Genomic DNA, 9,601 nt, shown 5'->3' with positions numbered 1-9,601 from the left:
TCTGCGACATATCTGTTTTATCCCCGTCTGTGTGTGTGTGTGTGTGTGTGTGTGTGTGTGTGTGTGTGTGTGTGTGTTGTGCGTGCACATGCCATATTGCAACATATGATAGACTTCCTGTTCAGCTCCCTTATACTAAGCTGTGTAATGTAATCTAATTAGGTCTTCCTTGGCACAACAAAGACAAGATTAATGAGCTGAGCTGAGCTTCACGCACGCTGATGCGCACGCAACCCCCATGACAGTTTGGGAGAGCGTGTGCAGTTGTGCAAGTGAGAGACAGCTTGCACTGTGTGTTATTTTCTTTTATCAAACTTGAACTTTGTGTTTTTTGCTTTTTTCTTTTCCATGTGCGCCCTTAAGCAAGTTACTCAAATAAGGGATTCGCATTTATTTTCCCGGCCACGGAGAAACTAAACTGTGAAGTGTGAGAGGAAGAGGAGAAATGTAAGGAAACAACAGCACACATGAAGTCAAGCACACGTGCACACGCACACACAGCAGTTATGAGTGTAAGCCACGTCACAGACGTTACTATGATCCTTGATTTTCCTGTGTCATAAAACTGCCTCACAATCATGATCCACATGTGTTTGTTGTGCTATAAATGGAGTCTTCTATATAAGGTTTTATTCCCCATCACATTAACAACAGGTGTGGCTGTGCTCACCACCTGCTACCCACTCCACACAAACATAGACATGCACACATACACGCACTCATCAAGCGCCAAAGGCATTGACAGAATGAGAGCACACTGAGGAAGAGTGGCCTTAACACACTAATTCTGCATCAACACCCTCCCACATACAGACAAAGGCACAGCGGCAGGACAGAAGACGAGGTAACACAAGCAGATGGAGAAAGGACGAAAGGGCTCGGCTGCCTTCATGTGCTGTGGGAGATATTGCCACTATGAGATGAGCGTGTACGTCTAGTAGTCTCACCGAGAGGCTCGCGTTAAAGTCCGAAGGCCTTGTTTAACGCAGCTGGCGGGGATGGTGAAAAAAGAGATAGCATTAAAGATGATCTTTTTTAAGTTGCATGGGAACAGGGTCATAACACAACACCTGACAAACCATTGACTTGTGAAGTTTCTTTGGGAACTTTGGACCATGTTGGCATGTGTGAGGACCAGACCATCGCTTAGATTAGATTAGATAAAACTCCGGGAAATTCAGTTTCCAATAGCACAGCACCGATAGAAGTTACAGAATGTGAGCAGAAATATACCATATATCCACATATATAAATACAGAGTATACAAAAGGGACAAATAGAATAAATAGGAATAAGAATACAAGGGAATTGCACATTTCAAGTACTGAAGTCTATTGCACTGTTGGATATTAACAAAAATTATTGCACAGTGAAAAGGCACTGCAGCTTAGTTGTCCCCCTCCCTCTCCCCTCAGGAGAGGAGTTAAACAGTTTGATGGCGTGTGGGACAAAGGAGTTTTTAAGTCTGTTGATTCTTGACTTTGGGAGAAACAACCTGTCACTGAACAGACTCCTCTGGTTGATTATGGCCGTGTGCAGAGGATGCCCAGCATTGTACTTTACTCCTAGGTGACTTATTCTCACCAACCCTAACCAAACACCTCAAGACTTTTATCTTGATAGCCACAATTTTTTTAAACTTAATTGGAAAGACTGAATTATGAATAAATCAGTGGCTCAATTTTCTAAAACATGATGCTAAATCACCTGTATTTGTCAGTAGATTGAAAATTGCAATCCACTGAGCTCTGTTTTTTTACCCCTTCCAATTCAAGTGCATAATCCTAGCTATGATGGCTGACGTAGGATCAGCACATCTTAGTCATCCAAGAGAGATCAAAAAAATTAAATGTAGCATGTGCCCATGATAGTTGTAGACAGCCAGCGTGTTTCTACTACTGTTTGGACTGGGTCTGAAGTTTCTCCCTGTCTGCGGAAGGCTGTCAGTCCACTTCTTACCTCAGATGTCAGTGCCAGGTGACAAGCATCCAACTGTGTTTACTCTGGAAAGGATTCAATAATTTATAGAATCTCACATCTGACTGGTGACAGCGATACTGCGGTGAGTTGTTGAGGATAAGCTGAACTGTCAGTAAGCACTGTTAGCCTCTGTTAGCTGCTGTTCGTCTCTGTGAGGTGCAGTTCTCCACTGTTAGCTGCTGTTTGTCTCTGTTAGCTACAGTTAGCTGCTGTTAGCCTCTGTTAGCTACTATTAGCCTCTGTTAGCTGCTGTTTGCTAGCATTGGTGAAACTTTCTTTGAAGTGGATCTGATGTTGTAGGACTTAGATACTTTGTGATAAACTCTCACATGATGTTTCTCACAACTGTTTATCAAAGAGAATGTGAATTTTTAGGACATTTGAGCCTAACATTAGCTGGCATGACCTTATCTTATATAACCAGCTGTTGCTGTTGTTTAGCCAGCTCATTGTCAGCTGTTCAGATAAGGTAGGTTTGCATGTTTAATATTTGTTTATTTAATCAACCTTTAAGAACAATTTGACCCCATTCCAAAAAAAAGGTGTTACATGTTACATCCATAGCAGATTCCTCTTATCCTACCTGCCATGTACATATAACAAAAATGTGACAAGATGCTAAGACATCGTGACTGGTACATACAACCCATTTATTCTTTTTACTGTACAGGTTTTATATGTTTGTTCCCATGTTTAATGTGAAACACCCTGATCTTTGGTATCTTGTATTTATTTAAATAAATAAACAGTAATAAAAATATTTTTTTAAAGAGAAACTGCTGTGGTTAACTCCTGCTCAACATAAATTTTATTGGTTGAACAAAAACCTTCCCAAATCATTCCAAACCTGAATGTGCCAGCAACACTCAAGTTTATATCTGTGGATGCCACCATACATGATATGCCCTGTTTGTGGTCCAAACAACTGAATAACTGAACATAATGAAAAGGCCAGTGAACACACAAGGCAGGAGAATAAACCATAAACCAAACACCACCAGTCTACCACAGGCCAAAACATTTAAGAAAAGTAACAAAGTATGAAAGAAAAAAAAATTTATATATATATATATATATATATATATATATATATATATATTATGAATAGGGCTGGGTATCGTCACTGATTTCTAGAATCGATTCAATTCCGATTCACAAGGTCCCGAATTGATTCGATCCACGATTCGATTTAATTCGATTTAATTCGATTCGATTCGATTTAAATCTGGGAAATTTTGACAGTCAGAAATATTATAATTCAGATCAGTACATTTACATATTTTTGTATCAATAAAAAGGAAGCTGACACTCGCAAGACTTTATCAAAGGTGTGAGCGTCACAGCAGATGCTTTTGTGTCAAAGTAGCTGAAGATAAAACACAGAAAAACATGAAGGTGATTTTCCTGGCCTGGGATTTTATAAAAATATTCTGCAGTACATCAAAAACGAAAGAAAACCATTAATCAACATATGAACATTACCTCTGAAGTTACAGCGGTTTTATTAGAGACACGGTTAAGCGTTTTGCATTTTGAATAATTTTAAAAAGTTTAAATTTATTCAGTATTGAACAGCAGAAATGAGGTTTTCTTTTCGGAAGAATGTAAAAGGGAAAAAAACAGCGGCTGACAGCGCTGTAAACAACAGTAGACTTGTCAGTGCGCCCCAGGGTGGCTGTGGCTACAATGTAGCTTACCATCACCAGTGTGTGAATGTGTGCGTGAATGGGTGGATGACTGGATATGTAAAGCGCTTTGGGGTCCTTAGGGACTAGAAAAGCGCTATATAAATACAGGCCATTTACCATTTACCATTTGTGTAACAAGCAAGCGAATAATGAAGAAAGGGAAACTGTTCTTGAAGTACAGAGAGAGAGAGAGAGAGCTGTGCATCGCGGTGGAAGCAAAACAGTAAAAGTCAGAGTGAATTCATGACGATGTTTATGTGAAGCGTTTGGATCTTCTTCTGCTGCTGGTTCGGTCAATATTGTTTGGACAGAGATCAAACTAACAGCTTTAGAATCGGCTCATAAAGGGCGTGAACACAAAGCGCGGACCCGCCGACAGATCAGAATCAGCGAGCTGTCGGCTTTCAGCCCCGACCGTGAGAAAGGCGACATCTCACTGATTCTGATCCGCGGGTCGCGCTGTGTGTTTAAGTCTGTGCAGAATCAGTGTACCTGCTCTCATTTACTGTCTTAACTGTTTGGTGGTTCTTGAAATTTTGTGAGATGTCACCAGAGATTCTGGCATTTCGGGCAAAATAAATTTATATTAAAAAAATTGATTCAGGATTTTAATGAATCGATTTTACGTTATCCAAGCCAGAATCGATTTTAATCAATGAATCGATTATAAAAACCCACCCCTAATTATGAACTTCAGATTTGGAAAATAATTCTTTCATCACAAACCCCCTCATTCTATTACTCATATGTCAGATGTCACTGTTAAATATCAATTTATGCTGCTTTTTGAAAGCAGCCCTTTGTTCCTGATCAGTTTCGCACTCCCGTGGTTCGTCGTTCCGTTCCCCCCTGTGGCGCTGTCTGTGTTTACGCTGTGTGGCTGTGATAGAGCACACACCACTCCTCAGCCAACAAGTGATTCTCCTCTGTGCAGCATTAATGATAGGGTAGATTTATTTTTTGGGGGGGGGGGGTTCTTGGAGATCCAAAACCAATGCGGGCTCAACATGTGACCATACATCTCTGGGTAATTTTGTATCCAGTGTCTCATGCCTTATTGTGCAGTTTTAATTGGTGGTCTGGAGACACATCCTCGGTCTTCTTTTTTAGCTTATCTTTCGCAATCAAATGAAAAATTAGGATGCGTGAAGACAGTGTGCCTGCCGAGAGAAATCTGAAGCACGTCTAAAAACAGAGCAGTGTGACCTCAGGAAGAACAAAGAGGATATGTGTGTAACAGCTGTAAACTAGAGGTGGACAGATCAATCCAAATATCGATAATAATGATAGCCATGTTGGTATTAGTATTGGATCAATACTTTTTTCTGTCTATATAAGTTCAGTATGTAGCCCTAAATAAGTTGCCATAAATTAATTATTTTATTGGAGAACAGCACTACTGTAAGCAGAGCAGCAGAACAGCAAAAGCACACATCCATTCATAGATGTGACTTGTTCTTGCATGGAGTCACACATGGGAAATCAACAGTGATAGAGGTCAATCCTGTCATGTGGACTGAAGCACATATTCATAAAGGGCTCAAAACAGAATTGGCTCGTGTATCTCCTGTAAAGCATCTGAAAGTATCAAAGGCAAAAAAACAATCTAGGCCATGGATGTTGAATTATTGATAAAACTGGATGTCATCCCAGATGGAGCTCAGCACAAACAATGATGTTGCGCTAGAAATAAACCAAGTTTCCCACCTTGATGAAAAGAAAAAGTGGGCTTCATCACCTAACTGGGTCTAGCTCAACCCAGCGGTGATTAAAACACACTGAGATGACCTAGATAAGCAGCAATCAAGTCAGGAAGGTGGCGGGGAAGAAGAGTGATGGGGAGTGAGGGAGGGAGAATAGACGACCGTGGGCTTCATTAAGTACACACGTATGCAATTTTCTCAATTAAAGTCTTTCCTCAATCAAACACGGTAATTTAAAGCACCCTGTACAGTCTGTTTTGCATTTGATCCCCTCGACAAAAATGGCTTTTTTTTCTGAGAGGCGCACGGCATTTCTGGGAATTGGCAAAATACTGAACTAATCAGGCTTTTAATTGCATTTGATTGCTATTGTTCTGGGGTTTCTTACGAGGCTTGTTAAAATGCAGTTTGGCTCAGTTTCCCACTGTAGAGAATGTAGAGAAGTGGAGTAATTTTGGAGTTTAAAGGCTCCCAGGAGTCTTTAAATACAGAAGCTTCACAGCATCATTAAATGCTATAGGCGGGGATCTCTCTGTAGGAAACAGTTAACAGTGAATACAATGTGTGTAAGCTTCACTTTTATGTTTGAAAACCATCACAATGCAAAACAGCACAACGTTAATCAGAAAGCCTCCAATAAACAAAAAAAAATAAACATATTCAACTGCATATGTGATATAATTTAACAGGTTATCAAGCTGTGTACAATTTGCACTAATTACGTTTCAATTTTCCTTCCCAGCCAGGGATTTAGGAGCCAGTATTAAAATAAAATATTACATACACACATAAAATATCTTCAACTTCTTTTAAAAATCAGGTTCCTGAATAAGACTGGACCCTATTCTAGGGCGAGAGGTGTCCTACACCCTGCATAGGTCACCAGTTCATCAACAGATAACCACAGAAAGAACAGATAAACCACTCATCTACTACCAGTTTTAGACCACCAGTCCCTCAGTCTGTGGACACTTCCCACAGTGTCCCACAGAGCCACTGCAGGGGGGGAAATCATGGAGTGAAACTTAGCTGAGGAGGTAAGATAAACAAGAGCTTGCTGATATTCCATTAAAATCCAACTGAGGTCACTTTTGTTATGTTCATGATATGAATAGTGGGGACAAAGTCTGACCTAGATTCATGTGAATGGACTGATTTTTGAAATTTAAATGGGCATGTCACCAGTGTACATAGGCTGTATACAAAAGACAGACCCCCACGTCATTCCCCAATCATGTTTTGAAACCTTGAGCTGAGCATTTTGGCCGCCCAAAATGATCTGAGTAATCTGAAAAAGGTTAAAAAAAAAAAAACTAGGCTTAGCTCTGACTCAGAAAATAGCCAACCGTATTATTATACAGTCTGAACTTATCATTCATAAAGCATACCCCATTTTACTATCACCTTTGACTCTAATGGGGACTGTGATTTACAAAATGATTGAGCAAAACTTGAGAATGGCAAGTAAGACCATGAACCCGCCAGAAAAGTGTACACTGAGGCCACAGATCAAGTTAGCAGCAGGATAACACTCAGCAGGCTAGCTTCTGCACTTTCTGCACTTTTCAGACCCAGAAGCAACATCCATCTTTTTACAGATGGATGTTTTATGCCAGCCAAATTGTCCTACAAAGATACTTGACTCATAACCAGCTAATGGCTCCATCATGTACACAAGCTAGCAGCAAACTGTGCTTGGAGCTAGCATTGCTCACCCTCTGCTAGCAGTGCTAGGTCATAGTGCAGTCAGGTTGAAAAGCAGCCATATTACGCTGCTTCTAACAAAGCTGCAAAGAGAAGTGCAAAAATTGGGGCCTTCAAATTAACACGATAACTGTAAAGATGCTGTAATGCTCCTTATGAGGAAAACTTCACCGTCATTTGATCCAGTGTAATAAATACTGATAATAGCAGTCTTGAGTTCTTATAGGTTAAGATGTGGGCTACATGTAGACATGCTTTGTTTTGAGCAATATTCTAAAAGATTTAGTCTACAGGATAATTTTTTTTTTAAACTTATGGTATTTTTTCCTACAAATAAACACCTTTTTACAGCCAGGAAAGAAACTTTATCGTGAATTTATGCTCCAGCCTCTCTCTCTCTATCCTGCTATTTCTGTCCAAAAAGAAAAAAAAAAAATCAGGCTAAGTGTGGAAGCAGCTAATCACTGACTTGTGAAAGACTTGTTCATTCAGCTATGCAAGAAGCTTTTCCAGTCAAAGTGTTTTAATTCAGCTCTGGCTGAGGACAGACCCTTGGCTTCTGGCTGGCTGGCAATGAATATACCACATCCAGCAACCCGAGTTATTTCTTAATGTTTTCTGTTTATTTCCTGTGAGAATGCAGCCTTTTCTAGGCTGCATAGACATATTCTTTGTCGTTTTAAGGGCACTCTGTCCTAACCTCCTCTCCACTTCTTTTGTCTGTTCAGCCTTGTCTGTGCTGTTCATGGCTTTTGAACACTAAATCCAGTGTCTCACCTCCTCTCTTTACAATTGAAATGCTCCTACATTTTGACCTCTTTCACCTTCTTCAACCAGAGCTCAAAAGTCAATTATTTTCAAGCGTCCTCTTATGTTCAGCTTTATTACTACATCGAGGTCATATGGGGGAGGTTAAGGAAAATGTCATAAACATTCCTCGGCAGGCATTTCAGATTTGCCTGGGCTGATTTTCTGTTTCTGGAAGCACTGCTGTGGATACAGACAGGGCACCTAATCCAGAGCAAAAAACACACTTTTCTATTGAAGGCCCTGTGAAGCTGACAAAAGCTGATAATACGGCATCAACACTCCTTCCTTTGGTTTGGGGCTTAAGCATGTTGAAGACTCCTGGGAGCTGAGGCACAAAGCAGCCATGCCTCGGAGACCTTCGCTTAATCCAGTTCTGAAAAACAACAGTAAGTGTGCTCCACCCAGTGTTGATGAAAGGAACTGCAAGTGAAGAGATACACGGCAAGGTGCACTAATCTGTTTTTATATCAACAAAGGGTCACATGTAAGGTCAACTGACCCAGTCTCATCAGTGTTGTATGAGCACCAGAGGCTTTTAAACACGTTACACTCTACTTCTTCAGCCCAAGCAGCAGCTAGCTGACATTTCTCCCTCAGAACCACAAATTTACAGCTGTGGTTAGAAGTTTAAACCCACTCATCATGGGCATGAATGCCACGGTAATTTGGTATTTTAATGCTTTGGTTGAAATGTGGAACGATTGCTCAGCATAGATCTTTTATAACTTTAAAAAGACAAGAACTAGGTGCACAAGTTTGAATTTATTTTGATTTTCTTTAATCCACACAAAGTGAAATTTATACATACAAATTTATAAATACATACACTCACGTAAATCTTTTAATAAGGTTCTACAATGACTGAACTTGAAAAGGCCAGAACTATTAACTTCTTACTACAAATGGTAAATTCTCTTTGCCTCTGTGAAGAGGATCTGACGGCTCTAACTGGATTAATACTGAGAACAGTAGCTTAGGGAGGAACTAAGGAGGAGAATTAGAGATTTAAACAAGTTTAGAGGGTCTGTTTCAGACATTTTTAAACAACTACAGAGTAAGATTATCAGATCAAATAACTGTATGCAAGCAAAAGTTCTATCTGGCCTCAGAATCCATAGAGGACTAAGGTGAGGCGTTCGAATCTAAGAACACTATCAGCTGTCAAGCGTGGTGGTGGCAGTACCATGCTCTGGGTCTGTTTTGCTGCGAGTGGTACAGGTACATCAAACAAAGGGGATGAAATAATGGAGGCCGACTACCTCCAAATTGGACACACTCTGCTTCTGCTAGCTTTTACTGTTCTTTCAGGTTTGGGGGATCAAGAACCAGAAGGCTTCAGAGGGGCTTTTAATTCATTCAGGGGTCCTAGTGGAACCCTTTCGAGGGTGGAGGTGTTACGCCCCTCTGCAGCGGCAGTGCAAGAGTGTCCAGCTGTTGCTAACTGACCACACCTAGTCAGGTGTGGGTAAAGGCACACCTGAGACAGGCTTTCAGGGAGGCTCACTAGTCTTTGCCTTGGTGTACCAGGTATTTCAGCCCACTTGCTATGTAAGATAAAACATCTTGGCGTTGACATTCTGGTGTTCGTCTCCATATTTATGTTGTGGCTTTTGAGCCGGGACCTCGTGTGGATTAGAGAAAATCAAAATAAAGTCAAATTTGTGGACCCAAGTCTTCATTTTTAAAATGAGCAAAGATGTATGCTGTACAATTGTT

The sequence above is a fragment of the Mchenga conophoros genome, linkage group LG22, assembly GCF_057382185.1.
Source record: "Mchenga conophoros isolate Kocher_MC1m ecotype Shallow Benthic linkage group LG22, M_conophoros_male_GT1.1, whole genome shotgun sequence".
Taxonomy (NCBI): Eukaryota; Metazoa; Chordata; class Actinopteri; order Cichliformes; family Cichlidae; genus Mchenga; species Mchenga conophoros.
Note: the sequence above shows the minus strand (reverse complement) of the source record.